The 16,220-nt window shown below is 37.9% G+C and overlaps 1 non-coding gene across 1 annotated transcript; it reads left to right on the top strand.

The window, feature by feature from the left end:
• Positions 1–4,039: 4,039 nt before the first annotated feature.
• Positions 4,040–4,111, top strand: TRNAW-CCA (transfer RNA tryptophan (anticodon CCA)). The gene has a single exon. It is a non-coding gene; the product is annotated as a tRNA-Trp (tRNA).
• The last annotated feature ends 12,109 nt before the right edge of the window (positions 4,112–16,220 follow it).

Here is a 16,220-nt window from a genome sequence, read left to right as displayed (position 1 = left end):
AGTTAGACAATCAATAACCAACCTCTTTTCACCAAGTTCTAATTGTTGTACAATTTCAGAAAAAGTGCGAAGTCTAGCCTTAGACAGATTTATGAATTTGACACTTTCACGCACATTATCAATGATATCCTTAATCTGAACAAGACCATCTTGGACTAATAAGTTCAAAATATGAGCACAACAACGCACATGAAACAACTTTCCACCACACACCAAATTTTTTTTCCTTGAAAAATCTTGTTTCAAAACTTTGATACAAACATCATTATATGCAGCATTATCAACTAAAATACTAAAAACTTTATTTTCGATCTCCCACTCTTTCAAACACTTGTAAATAGCATCTGCTATATCAACGCCACGAGGAGGAGGAGGAACATGCACAAAAGTCAAGACTCGTTTTTGTAGCTTCCAATTACTGTCAATAAAATGCCCAGTAATAACCATGTATTCAATCTTTTGATTTTGGGATTTTCAAAGATCCGTGGTAAGACTAATTTTGTTAATCTCTTTTAACAAAATTTTCAATTTCTTTTTTTTTGCCTCATACACCTCTATACATTCCTTCTTAATGGTCTTACGAGATATTTTCTCATAATTCGTATTTGCCATATTCATTACAAATTTAAATCCCTCATCTTCTACTATCATGAATGAATGCTCATGCGTAAGAATCCAATGAGCAATGAGTACTCTCATTTTAGCTTGATCATATTTTCCTCCAAAATCCATAAAAGGAAGTCCAGATGGACTACGTATTAATCACTATTCGATTGATTGGTCCGAGGTTGTCGACAAACAAGATTTGTCTAAGTCACTTCATTTCTTTTTGTCCAAGTCACTTCTCTTTTTGTCTGATCAACATTAGACCCCGCTCCCATTGGTTGAAAGTTTAAGGTTTTTTGTTTTCTCATTGCCACTTTTCTACTGGTGCAACGTTTCAAATATCGACTCATATGTGTGGTCACTCCACTACTAATAACACTCAAATTGATTTTACAATGAACACACTGAACCTTTTTTTTACCATTAAGTGATACTTCTTTGAATTCCAACCACACATGAGACTTTTTTTGTCTTTTTGAAGTATGGGTAGAGTCACCTTTATCCTCATTTATGGTAATTTCATCTGGGTCCACTTCTATGACAGAGGGTAGTGACTCTGGTGGAGTTGAGTCACTATTTATAGTCACACAATAACTAGTTTTAATTATTGATGTCAATTGAGGAGGTGTTGACATTCTTACTTCTACAAAAAAAAAAAATTACAAATTAAAAACATAGAGAAAAAAAAGCTATCCAAACAATAAAGATCCTACACATAATTTAAGATATTTGTCTATTCTTAGAGGAAGGTACGTGACGTTGTGACAATCGGGAACGACCCTTGTCTTTCAATGCAGCGGGGTCTCTTTGAGCCTGTAGCCCTGCACCCAATAGTTTCCAGTCCAATATACCGATTTTTTTTATATATAAATTTAAAAACTTCGAAGAGAAGGAAATAAGCATACCAACATTCTCTTCTAATATTCTGATGAAATTCAACCTCAATACCAAGAAACTAATGATAAAAATGAAAAAAAAAAAATCAAACCTTATAGAAACAGAAAGTGTGTTTGTCGTTCAGGGATATCTCCAAAAGCCTTTCCAAGAATGAAGGAGCACTGCTAAAATGAAACGAGAGTTAGAAATTTTGTAGGGTAAGGTCGGCGATGAAAAAAAAATAGAACATTAAATAAAAATCTTACCTCCCGTTGGACCGTCGCTTTCGTCTCATCAGCGAGGAAGAACTTTGGATGAAGAAATTGAAGAGGAAGGATAAAAATCGATTGCAAAAAAGAGAGATAATTTACATCCATCTCTATCTAACGTATCAATTCAACGAAATATTGGGTCTAAAAATAAAAATTTTGTACTGTATTCTGAAATGTTCTGATCTAATATGTATGATGAATACATGTTTACTAAACTTGTTACTAGTCTAACATAACATAATTGGGTTGAGTTCCATATGTATAAAAAAAAGTTTTGTTTTGTTGAACAACAATTTAATTATTATGGTTGTTTTATGGACCACAATATTATATTTAGGAAGAGGAAGAGTTCCATAGGAATAAGAAAAAGACACATGAAGAAAGAACAAGCTCTGATTACACCAGATAGGGTTTTTTTTTTACAATTTTGCGATTAGAACATGATTTTTGTTTACACAATTGATTCAAAGAGCATGTTATCGCAATTTTAATTCTCTCAAGTTATTGAAAAAAAACAAAAATAGAACCAAGTCACAATAGAAGCTGCAGAAAAAAGGTAAAGACTAATCATTGCATTTTGAATAAAAAAAGTCCACTACCAGATAAAATATAATTAATATGGACACAATCTATATGAACAGAGATCAATATAAGTAGTGAACTAGCAAAAGTAGATGTGGATTGTACATTGAAAATGTTGATAATCCACATATTGTGACTAGAAGAAGGGCTTTGAGACTTTGTCCACAGGAAAATCGTATAGGATACCAAATGTAGGACAACATATGAATGGCGACTGTACATAATGCAATGCCGAGCAAAGGATGAATGATCCTTTTCAGCTTAAACAGATTCTTAAGAGAGAATAGAAGTTTTATGCATTTAAAACCAATACCGCTGATAGCAATATAGATGGAAATTGGAAGGTCAAAGTTTAGGCCTGTGGGTAATAAGATAATAATCAACTACATGGTCTACTACATTCTCTTCGTGCTTAAAAAAAACCACATGATAGAAAACGATGCAAGATAAACTTATTGATTGAGGAAAAAAGGTAAAAAAATGATTAAAATAATGTATTTAACTTTATCTGGAACATATACAACGAACCCCAGGGTCCTGTCAACCAAAGGCAAACTAGACTTACAGAAAATAAAAACGAAAAAAAAATCAACACTGAAATCACAGAGGAAAAAAACGTACAAAAGATAAAAATGAAAAAAAAATCAACACCGAAATTACAGAGGAAGAAAACGTACAAAAGATAAAAATTAAAAACAAAAATCAACTCCAAAATTGTAGAGGAAGAAAACATATAGAAGATAAAAAATAAAAATAAAAAAATCAACACTTACAGAAATAGAGTGTTCGTCGTTCGGAAATATCTCCAAAACCTTTCAAAGAATGAAGGATCACTGCTGAAACGAAGCAAGATTTAGAGATTTTGTAGGGTTAGGTCGGCCAAAAAAAAATAAACATTAAATAAAAATCTTACCTCCCGTCGGACCGTGGCTTTCGTTCATCGGTGAGGAAGAACTTCAGATGAAGAAATCGAAGAGGAAGAAATCACAGAGGAAGACGAAAAAATCGAAGTCTTTGACAGAGATTGAGGACTCAAAGAGGGAGAGGGAGAACAAGGGATTTGAAAACCAAAATCCCCTATTTCCCATGAATACCCGCCATCGGACAATGATTTTTGCGAGAAAATCATGCTGAAACGGCATGAAAATGGCAGAGAAGTATGAGTTCCAGACAAGTAGGACAGAAGGGAAGAGACGGGACTCTTTGTCCCGAAAAGTTTTTTAGAACTCCCCCGATTCCCGAATCGCCGCTCGTTAAAACGAGCCGAACCTGGCTCTACTTGGGATTGGCTCGTTAATAACCTATTTCTGAACTCGAGCTCGATATAAAAATAATTGAACCGAGCCCAACTCAAGCGGCTCGCGAACCGGCTGGGTTCGAAGCCACCCCTTGATGAACAACACCCACAAGCCGGTTATCGATCGCCATCCATCTTCCGCCGCTGATCTCTCGAGTCTGTGGTCTAAGTCGCCAGATACAGACACCATCTAACCTTCTGGCTTCCACTCACTCACTACGACGTGAAATCCGGATGTCTCCCGTCGAAACCTGTCCGGAGTCGGGACGATGGCCGACCGACACGATCTGCCCTCCAAGCGCCAGCACCTGGTTAATTCGACACCTGTAGGTGGCGAGAAAGCTCGGAAGAACATATCGTCTCATTGATTAATGCTAATATATTTATTTTGCATTTAAGTAGACGTGGATCCGTGGCGCAATGGTAGCGCGTCTGACTCCAGATCAGAAGGTTGCGTGTTCGATTCACGTCGGGTTCAAATTCCATTATTTTTTTCTCGTCACAGTATCTGAAAAATTAGATCTATTTCCATTTTGCCAAACCACAGCAAAAAGTCCAGTTGCTTCAGAGACGAGCAGCTTGCACCTTGCTGCTTGGGCTTCTTCTTCTCTTTCCTCTCATCGTCTTCCCGTGCCGTGACTGATTTCTGTGTTGGTATGCTCACAGCTTCTTGTTATAATAAGTATTTTCAGCATTAGATCCAATATTGCTCAGAGTGAGTTGCTTCAGTGCCTCCATTCTTCAATGGCGATCTCTTGCCAGCAATAAGGCCCTGAAATTTCTCTATTCTATGTAACGAAAACATGAAGCACACTACGTTGGTAATCTTCAGCGGAACGAAGAGAGAAGCACCGATACTGATTGTCTTCTTGTCACTTCCGAGAGGCAAGAACAAAAGCTGGCCAAACTGTCGAATGGCAAGAACACCAAGCGCCAGAATGCTTGAAACATGAAGAAAGATTCCAAGCTCGGGTACTGCGAAAGCATCCCCATTGGAGTCGCTTGTGGCTGCTCAAGGGATTTGAGATGGGCGCATCACGCTTCTGCTAGGCTCGCTGAAGTTCATCTTTGAAGAGGAGTCAAGGCTGCGTTTATGTCATCTTCAGCCTGACGGTTCCAAAGAGGAAATTGCCAATCTAGAAGCGGTCAGCCGTCGACGGACAAGGGCTGGTGAGAGGCAATGTATATGTCGCCGGAATTGGAAGCATGAGTAAGCTAGAAATTTTGTGGCTTCCATTTTCCAACCTCATTGGAGAAATTCCCCTCTCCATTGGAAATCTAATTGCACTGAAACCCCTTGATCTTACTGATAATTGTTTTCCTGTAATGATTCCCGCAACAATGGGGACTTTTTGTAGCATTTAGCGTATTCAGCAATACAGGAATAGGCTTTTGGGGTGAGTTGTTAGAGATTATTGGGAATCAAATGTCTCTGGACTGGTTCAGTGTTACCCTTAGAGGGACACTGCCTGAGAGAGTTAGGGACCTTGAGGACGAGAAAAAAATTTCTCAATTTATGGCCGACTTGAGAAGATTTTTCTGCTCAAACAAAAGGAGACAGAATTGAGGGATTTCAGTGGCGTCTTGTTAGACTATGCTGCCGCTATCAGATACAAAATAGTGAGGTGTTGTAGAGAGAGAGAGCGCTCTGAATTTGAAGGAAAATATGATATGTGCCACGTCACATGTACCATACTACGAAGACCAGTTATTTAGTTATCGTACAAAGGTGTTCAATATTTAGTTATTTGTTAGTGGATATTGATCAACAGCAGTTGTATTTTCGTTCCTTGCTATATAAAGTCTGAATGATTTCAATAAAGATGATAGATTTGATTCTGAAACAGTTTTTTCTTACCTAGATTAGTATCAGAGCAGGTTAGCGACTTTCCTCTGTCTTGAGCGTGTTTTAGTTCTGCGTAGAATCCTTTCCTTCCTCTCTCCGTAACGTAGATTATGTCTCCTTAACGTCACTCCGAAATAATCTTCCGCAGCAACATATCTCTAATTTCGCCAGAATAATCTCCTTTCTCTCTCGCTTTATCTACCGTGACTCTTTGTTTGTTTTCTATCTGCTGTAATCGTTGGGTATATTAAAAAGGTGTCTTATTTCCTCCACCGACTTCCCCGTCATAGTGTTTCGGCGACCTTCTGACAAGCCATTTCCATCAAGTCCTTGATATCCAGAAAGTGCGAAGCCTCGACGAGGTCGATCAGTGTGTTCTGATCTACATCAAGGAACTCCGACTCCCGAGTTTTCCGAAACCCAGAAACACGAGCCGAAAAATCCCCGCAGACCTTCCTCGCCGCTGCCGTTGCCGTTGCCACTGCCGGTACCTGAGCTGCGCCACCGAGGGGCGTCATCGCCGCCGACGGTACCTGAGCTGCTATTGCCGTCGTCCCCGACTCGTTCCGACGACAGCTTCCTCCCGAGTTTCCCGAAACCCAGAAACACGAGCCGAAAAATTTCCGACGAAAGCTTCCTCCCGAGTTTCCCGAAACCCAGAAACACGATTAAAAAAAAAATCGGATGTTTACCGTTGTCGTCGCCCCGCTAAGTCACCATCTCCGGCAGAATTCTGAACCGCAGTGTCGCTGATTGAGATTCTCCAACCGGAAAACTGGTTCCGACAATGGAAAACTCGTTCTTAATGCAAAATTTCGCAAAGAGGTCAACGAAATCTTACGACGACACGACTCCAGTTTCGATCAGCTTGAGAAGCGGTGTTCACCGAGTTACAAGCTCTTCGAGCCTTCCATAGCCAAAAGAGTAAGTCCTTTCGAAACCAACCCATTTACACGTGACGAATCTTCACATCAACATAATTCTCGCTCTAACACTATAAATGACCACTCCCATCAACACCTCAAGTTGTCCTTCTCAAAGTTTAACGGAGACGACCCTATCAGATGGATTTATAAGGTAGAACAATATTTTGAATTCAAAAATATTTCACCAGAATTACAAGTTCAATTAACCTCCCATTTAGAAGGCATCGCCCTGCAATGGCACAGGTGGTTGACGAAATTTCGCGGACCCTTCACATGGGATGAGTTCACCTAGGCTGTATAACTTTGATTTGGTCCAACCGACTATGAGGACCCGTAAAAGCTTTGAATCGCCTTAAACAAACCACAACCATAGTAGAGTATCAAGAAGCTTTTGAAAGGCTTTCCAATCGAGTGGACGGCCTGCCCGAAAGGTTCCTAATTGGTTGTTTTATTGTAGGACACCGAGATGACATCCGCATAGATGTTAAAATTAAACACCCTAGAACCTTGACAGATACAATAGGAGTGACTCCGTTAATCGAGGAGTGCAACCAGCTACAGAGGCGACCAAACCACCAACTACTTTCCCAACCAACTTTTGCGACACCAAAGGTCTCACCTAACCCAATAGCTGGTGTGCTAGGATCTCTACCAACCCAGCGCATAAACCAAAACTCCAATACTCAAATAGCAACCTTCCGCCGAATAACCAACCAAGAGGCACGAGAACGTCAAGAGAAGGAGTTATGCTATTATTGTGTCGAGAAGTTCGTTCCAGGCGATCGTTGCAAATTACCGCAATTATTTATGATCGAGGATTCACCCCATATGGGCATCGAGGATGTTGAGGACGATCAACCAGAACCAGACCCTCCATGAAGCTCGCTCAACGTTTCTTTGTTCCATACAAAGTCATTGAGAAAGTAGGTCTGGTGGCTTATAAACTAGCTTAAGGACAAGGATCTTGTCCTGATTTTATCCTTGAGGACAAGGATCCTTAAGCGGTGGGGAATGATATGTGCCACGTCACATGCACCAGACCACGAAGACCATTAACAGTTGTTTAGTTATCTGTACGTGGGTGCTCATTTTGTTTAGTTATTTGTTAGTGGGTGTTGATCAACAGCATTGTATTTTCATTAGTTGTATGGCTATATAAAGCCTGAACGATTTCAATAAAGCAGATGAATTTGATTCTCAAACAGTTTCTTCTTACCTCGATTCCTTCCTTATCCTAAATTCTTCGTATCAAAATAAGGGTAAACATAGGTTTGAGAGAACCAAGTGTAAATAAAAGTAAACTAGGGCAAACAAAAAACTGAGATAAAGAACTAAGTCATAATGGAAAGAATAAATTATACTAAAACTTGATTAATCAAGAGAAACACATTATCTATGTAAATTGACACAACATCAATTTACAGACTATGATTTGATACCATGTTAAAATTTTGAAAAAAGATAAATACTTTAATGACTTGTGTTGGCCCAAATGGCTTCTCAAGAGGTGGATGAATTAAGAATTAAAATTTTAAAAACCTTATGGTGTGGAATATAAAATCATGTAAGAATACAAGTTAAAGCAAAAAAAAAATCACACACCACAATATTTGACTCCAAATTTTTTATCGATGTTCCCTTATTGGAATTTGCCGCCCAAGAACCCGTGCTTGGGAAATTTCACTAATAGCTCTATTAGCTAAAATTTAAATAAAAAATATTTTGGTTTTCTTTAATCCACATGTCTGCTTAAATACACAATTTACAAAATAATTTCACCAAGAGATTACTTAGATTCTAGCTCTAGTAAAGCCATTTCTATCTCTATTCAATCAGATTCAAGATGAGGCAATCTAAAAAAAAAATATACAAAAGAAAGGTAAAACTTGTGCTCATATCAATTGGAGAGAAACCTTCTCCTTTTGAGAGATCCAAGCCTCCAGCCTTTGTAGCACAATGAAAGATGTTGGAGCTTGTCTAATATGTATGCAATGGAGATGGTAAGAGAAAAGATAATTTTTTTTTTTTAGAGTTTGGCTCACTCTTTCACAAAAATGCACTTTAGGAAAATTTACAAAGAATTGAGAGTAAATGTTTGTAGATATACCAATAAAAACTTATTAACTTCTCAATGGGAGGTTTGACAGGGTATTTATACGTTTTCTAAGCCAAACTAGCCATTTTTTGCCCGTTTGTAAACAAGATGAGTTTACATTGATCGATTAGTGTAAAGTGGTTGATCAATCAATCATGTGTAATAACTATTTTTCTGTCAGAATATGACTTATTGATCGATAGTATGATCGATTAATATCTTTCTGTTAGGTTTGACATTTTAAGTTGATCGATCAATGTACATGGTATGATTGATCAATCAAATCCCCTCTAACAGTGCATTGCAAGCATGATTGATCAATGACTTTGTTATTGTCGATCATGTTTTATGTCCTTGATCGGAAAATTCTATATGATCGATTAGTCTAAGAGATTGATTGATCAATTAGCAAGAATTTGTTTTGCTTGGACAATATTGATCGATCTGTCCAAATGTGTTGATTGATCATGCTTTATAGCATAGATTGGCCATGTTCTTGATGATTGATCAATCGACCTTGGTTGATTGATCATGTTTTATAATTTTGGCATGTGCACTTTTGATTGATCGATCATTATCAAATGATGATCGATCATTCAAGGGCCGATTCTTCTAATCGACTTTTAAAACATGAGAATGAATGATCCCAAGTGATTCTAACATGTATGAAATATGTATATGTATTTGTAAAAATATTTTTGAATTCAAAATATGTTCTAAATCTTCAAGTTTTGAAGGAGTGGACTGCTCTCCTTACATGGACTGAATTTTTGGAATTTTTTTAGAGATTTCTAAAACTCATCTTTAATTTTTCTTCATCTTCTGAGCGTGCTTCTTCAAAAGTTCTTTACTTTCCATGTGGCGTGAGATCTTTGAGAAGTTTTTATCGATTCAATGCTTTAGACCTTTGAAATTGATGTCTCTTGAAGGAAAAATATCTAAAGTACTAGATTTATAATTGTTAGCTCAATTATATTTCGTTACCACCAAAATCAAGAAGGGAGCCAATACTTGGTCAACAATCTCTCCCTTTTTAATGATGACAAAGCCTAATGTTAAAAAATTAAAAATTACAATATCTCCAAGGTTGGAGCTAAGTCAAATGTGCAAATTTGGAAAATGGCTCCCCCTTTACCTATACATATCTTATTTTACATTTTAAGTTCCAAATCGTAATTTTTAGTGTTCCAAATGGGTCTAATTCATTTTCTCCCCCTTTTTTTCATATTCAAAAAGATATAGAAAAACAAGCTTGAGTAACAAAAAGTGGCTAAAAGGCCTTTCCATATATAATTTCAAATTTACAAAGAGCGAAGTAAATACAAGTGCTCAAAAGTAGATACAATTTGAATGTATCCATTTAGGATGTTGAATTTAGGAACCCAAGAATAATACCTCGACCACGGGGAGAGAAAAAGAGAAAAGCTCTCGGGTAGAGAGAGAAAAGAAGGAAAATAAGAGATCGGAGAGATAGAACTTTACACAAGAGAGAAGAAAAAAAGAAGTAACTTGGTTGAATAATTCCGAGTTACAATCACCTCTATTTATAGTTGAGGAGGTGATAGAGTCCATGTACAACTAACCTTAGGACTCCTAATTACATTCCAACTAGAACTCTCTACGATAAGCCGATTAGGATAAGATTACATATATTTAAGAGACTAATTTAAATCAACTACACACACGTTCTTTAAGGATGTGAATCAAGCTAGAGAGCCAGCTCTTGGTCTTATCTTGTGGGTCCCACATGATCTTCCAGCACATGTAGATAGATATACCAGCTTGTGGTATCTTTGTGGGTCCCACTTGATCTTCAAATCTTCTATTTAATCCCAGCACATGTTCCTTATCTCTTAGCTAGAACCACTTTGGATGAGGACTCTTGTTGACACCTCTCGAGCTCATGGTGGGTCCCATTAGCTTGTGGGGCCATGGTGGATCCCATATTGTAATAGTCCCCCTCAAGCTGGGGGTGAGAAAACATCGTAGATGCCCAACTTGCTACAAATGTTGGACAAAATTTTGTGAGTGACTGGTTTGGTGAGAATGTCTGCAACCTGGTTCTGTGAAGATACATGTTGGAAAGATATGATGCTGACAGTGAATTTTTCTCGTATGAAGCGGTAGTCTATTTCTATATGCTTTGTTCTCTCATGGAAGACTAGATTTGATGTGGTGTGAATTACAACTTGATTATCGCAATATAGATTCAAAGGAGCTTCTTTGTAAAACCCAGTTAATTTAGGAGAGATCTGATCCATAGGAGTTTACTGATTGTGCGTGTCATGGCTCTGTACTTTGCTTCTGCACTAGACCTTGCAACTGCATTATGTTTTTTTCTCCTCCATGTAACCAAATTTCCTCCAACCATCGTATAATATCCCCAAGTAGATTTTCTGTCATCAGGGGATCTAGCCCAGTCTGCATCTGAGAATCCTTCAATGTTGAAGTGTCCATGATTTTTATAGAGGAGCCCTCTTCCCACCAATCTTTGATATTTTCTCACATCTACTTCTTCTCAAGTACCCGCACATAATTTTGTATTTGAGTCCATAGGAGTTTCTATTGGTCTACAACCCAACATTCCGGTCTCCTCCAGTAGGTCAAGAACATACTTCCTTTGAGATAATATAATTCCATGACTTCAATACCCAAAAAATATTTGAGCAATCCGAGATCCTTTGTCTTGAATTCTGTACATATCCTTTCTTTTGTCTTTTGGATGTCCTCGGGATCACTGCCAGTTATAATAATGTCATCAATGTATACGGCTAGAATTGCCTTGCCCTTCGGTGTGTCTTTAATAAAGACAGAGTGATCTCTAGAGCATCTGTTAAATCCAGCCCGTATGAGTGCTTGACTAAAATTTTTAAATCATGCACGAGGCGACTGTTTGATACCATAAATAGATTTTTGTAGTCGACATACGAACTCTCCCTCAACCACATACCCAAGTGGTTGCTTCATATAAATGTCCTCCTTTATATCCTCATTCATAAAAGCATTTTTGACATCAAGTTGATAGATCTGCCAGGAAGAGTTAGCTACCAGAGATAATAACAAACGTACTGAGTTTAATTTAGCTAATGGAGAGAAGGTTTCTTCATAATCAATGCCATAGCATTGTGTATAGCCTTTAACAACAAGGCGAGCTTTCAATCGAGTCACGAATCTATCCGGATTGTGTTTTACCATAAATACCCATTTGCAACCGATGGGTTTCTTATCTGAAGGAAGTAGAACTAGAGCCCATGTCTGATTTTCACAAAGGGCCTACATTTCTTCATCCATAGCCGCCTTCCACCCTGGATGTTTGAGAGCCTCCTGATAGGAATGTGGTATAGGTACGGAGGAATATAGCCGATAAAAATTGACAACAACCAAGGGATAGACGATGATGAGACACAAAGTTTGTTATTGAATGAGAAGTAGAAGGCATGGTGCATGATCAGGGCTCTTTCCTAACAGCAATAGGACAAGTATCATATTCAGGGCCAAAATAATCGAAGAAGATGGACTTACCTCAGTAGGATCCGACAACTCAACAAGTGTGGTGTCAGCCAGTGTTTCTGAGGGTTGAGTATTTTCTGCAGCACGGGCCTGGTACTGAAGATAAACCTGGAGGAGCATTATCAGAATAATATTGCGAGTCTTCAAAAAATGTGACATCCCTAGACACAAGTAAACGCTGAAGAGAGGGATTATAACAAACATAACCCTTTTGTGTGCGAGAGTATCCTAAGAAGATACACTTAACAGATTCGGGATCAAGTTTACTGTGTTTTGGGGAGGAAATATAGACAAAACATTGACAGCTGAAGACTCTCAAGGGTAGTGGAAAAGGATAATCATTAGGTAATAATAGATAGTAGGGAGATTTTTTACCAATACCGGAAGAGGGTAACCGGTTTATAAGGAAACATGCGGCCAATAAAAGTATGGAACTTGCATGGCATATAAGTAAAGAGTACCTCAAGAATATGACGGTTCAATGAATGTAATAAAATATTTCACTTGAGAAATGTTGGAGACACTCAAGGGTCCCCAGACATCAGTATGAATTAACAAAAAAGGAGAGACACTTTTAATTTTTGGACGAGGTGAGTATGTAGACATCTGATGTTTACTCATTTGACATGCTTCACAATAAAGGTCCACTACACTTTAGGAAAAATACGATGAAGAGATTGGGCTGACAGATGTCCCAACCGGTTGTGCCATAACCTGGTTACAGTGTCACAGGTGGATGCAGTATTTATTTGTGTCACATCCAGGTAGAAGAGCACCCCTTGTTCACGACCTCCACCAATTACTCGCTTCATTGTAAGATCCTGAAACACACTTGAAGTGGGTGAGAAAGTGATAGAACAATTAAAATTTTTGGTGAGCTGACTAACCAATAAAAGATTCAAAGGGAAAGTAGAAACGAAAAGGATATCAGTTAGCAAAAGTGATGGTGTAACAGAAGTGGATCTTTTCCCTTGAACTTTATTTTGTGAACCATTAGCAATGGTAACAAATTTATGTGAAAGACATGGAGAAATTGAGTATAGTAGATGTTTGTTACCTGTAAGATGCTTGGAGGCTCCTGAGTCAATTATCCAGGATGAAGAGGAGGCAGAAAACATACATGAAGCGGTGGTGGCAATAGTTGGTGAAGAAGTACTTGGGGAGGTCCCCATCATGGTCTTCATTTTCTAGAATAGTTCATAGTCTTCATCAGTAAAAGTATGCTTTGCAATTTTTGTGCTAGACTATTCTACTTTTGTATCACTCACTAAGGCTTGGTTAGCCTTATTCTCATTAGCTTTATAACATCTTTCACGAGAGTGGCCCAATCTACCACATATAGAACATTCTTTTAGATGAAATCATGTGTCTCTAGTGTGGCCATATCCCTTACAATGGGTGCATTCCTTCCCATCTGTTCGGTCAAAACTAGTCCTTCCACCTCTTCCTCTTCCTCCTCTATAAAATTTGCCTTGGCCTCGGCCTTGGTCAGATGGTGTTCCCCTATGTCTAGAGTACATAGCGCATGGTATTTCAGTAGTAGAGGGAGAAGCGTTTGGAATACAGAGAAATGTAGCACATACATCATCAAAAGTGGGAACCGTGGAAGAGCTAAGAAGGTGACCAACTTCAAGATGCGGTTTAATGTTAGCAAGGCATATGGCAGTTATCAAGGCCTCTTTCTATTTATCTTGGACAAAGATATATGTAGAGGTTGGCTGGGAAAGTTTCCATTCTTAAAGAAAGCCTTGAAAGCGGACCAAATATTCATGTATATTATCTTCTTTTTTTTTTGGTAAGCGTCCGTTGTAAAATATCATATGGCCTTTGTAAGTTGTTGGAGCTTGAATACAACTTGGTGCATGTCTCCCAAATTTGTTTAGCCGTCTCTAGATGAATGACATTATTGGAGACATGTTCTTCCATATTGTTGATAAACCAACTAATAACCAATGTATCCTCCTTTAACCATTTGGTATAGAATATATCATCTTCATCAATATGTGGTCCACGGTTGGTGAGATGACCAACTAGGTCTTTTGTGATAAGAAACCGACAAACCGATGTGGACCAGTTCATAAAATTTGATACCCCTGTAAGGGTACAGTGGTGATTCTGAGTATGTCACTCTTGTGACTCATATTATCTTCAGCCATAGTAGGCAAATCAAGTAAAATAGTTCTCCAATCAAGTAATCAAAATATGACCAAGTGGAAGGCTTTAACCAAGTCGGTTAATGGAGATACTTAGCATAAAAAATAAGTAAATAATTTTAATGGATAATGATTCATAAAAGGGTAAATATCACCCTTCTTTATCCTAGAATCTTGTTGCCACATATTTATAAAAAAATCCAATATGCACTGGTCTCGGTCACAGTATTGAGCAAACCGACAAAAACTGCCTTGATAATCTCTTCTAATCAAAGATAATCCAAGATACATATATTCTCATAATTTTATAAGATGAAAACATGCATATGGACATATATAAACCACCTCTTAATACCAAAAACCAGTAGCATAAATTTAATAATATGAGAAATAAATACTTATCTCATGAGCTTCAACCTTGCTTCATAAAGAGCCTTCTATGAGCAACTTTTAATCATATCTTCATAGAGCATAATGGGGATCCTAAATTGGTAGCTCTGATACCATGTTGAATTTAGGACCCCATGAATAATACCTCGAGCAATGGGAGAGAGAAATAAAAAAGAGAAAAAGAGAAAAAGCTCTCGGGTAGAGAGAGAAGAGAAGGAAAATAAGAGAGATTAGAGAGAGAGAGAACTTTACACGAGAGAGGAGAAAAAAGGAAGTAATTTGCTTGAATCATTCTGAGTTACAATCACCTCTATTTATAGTTGAGGAGGTGATAGAGTCCATGTACAACTAACCTTAGGACTCCTAATTACATTCCAACTAGAACTCTTTTAAAATAAGCCTATTATGATAATATTACATTATCTATTTAAGAGACTAATTTAACTCTACTACAAACACCTTCTTTCAGGACGTGAATCAAGCTAGAGAGCCAACTCTTGGTCTTATCTTGTGGGTCCTACATGATCTTCTAGCTCGTGGTATCTTTGTGGGCCCCACTTGATCTTCAAATCTTCTATTTAATTCTGGCACATGTTCCTTATCTCTTAGCTAGAGACACTTTGTATGAGGACTCTTGTTGACACCTCTCGAGCTCATGGTGGGTCCCACCAGCTTGTGGGGCCATGGTGGGTCCCACATTGTAACATAGGAATGCACTCTTTACATCCATTTGGTAAAATTTGAACTTCATGTGATGAACATAGGCTTCTAGGATTCAAATTGCCTCTAGTCTTGCCAAGAGTTCAAAAGTTTCTTCAAAATCAATTTTTTTCCTTTTAAATATCCTTTGGCAACTAACCTAGCTTTGTTTTTCACTACTTGGTTTTCCTCATTGGCTTTGTTCCAAAAAAACCATTTACTTCCTATGACCTGCTGATTGTGGGTCTAGGTACTAGAGTCAAAATATTGTTTCTTTTAAATCGACTCAATTCTTCTTGCATCACCATCATCTAAAAGTAATCTTTTTCAGCTTTGACAAAGGTTTTGGGCTTTATTTGAGAAACAAAGGCATTATTTATCGTAGTTTCATGAGTTGCTCTTGTAGTTCCAATTTTTCTTTGAGGGTAACCAATGATTTGTTCTAGGGGTGATCAGCCATGAACTTATAGTTCTTTGGCCCCATAGGTGGTTCTTCTTGGTTATTTGAGTCAATTGGGTTCACTTCATGATTTCGGTCTTGAGGTTGAGATCTTGGGGGTGAATTAAAGGGTTTTCCCTGTTCGTCATTAGAAATTAGGGTTGGAGTTGGATTTAGCGAATCAAATTCGTCAAACTCAATATGAACTAACTCTCATCGACTGTAATAGTTTTCTTATTATAAACTCTATATGCCTTACTATGAGTTGAATAACCCAATAAAATTCCTTTATCAGTCCTAGAGTCAAACTTTTCTTTTTTCCTTTGGTTATTTCAATATGAACACTTTGCATCCAAAGGTTCTAAAATGGGTAATGTTGGGAAGGGTGCTTGTATACAACTCATAAGGAGTTTTGTTGAGAAGGGGCCTTATGCTTAATCGGTTTATGATATAGCAAGTGATATTTACTGCTTCGGCCCAAAATTTATGTGGCATATTGTATGCATGTAACATAGCTCATGCTATCTCA

The sequence above is a fragment of the Aristolochia californica genome, unplaced genomic scaffold, assembly GCF_029961685.1.
Source record: "Aristolochia californica isolate CCGP_79_NKW_82.1479 unplaced genomic scaffold, dmAriCali1.0.hap1 SCAF_6, whole genome shotgun sequence".
In the NCBI taxonomy this organism is placed as follows: domain Eukaryota; kingdom Viridiplantae; phylum Streptophyta; class Magnoliopsida; order Piperales; family Aristolochiaceae; genus Aristolochia; species Aristolochia californica.
Note: the sequence above shows the minus strand (reverse complement) of the source record. Positions and strands in the feature narration are given on the sequence as shown.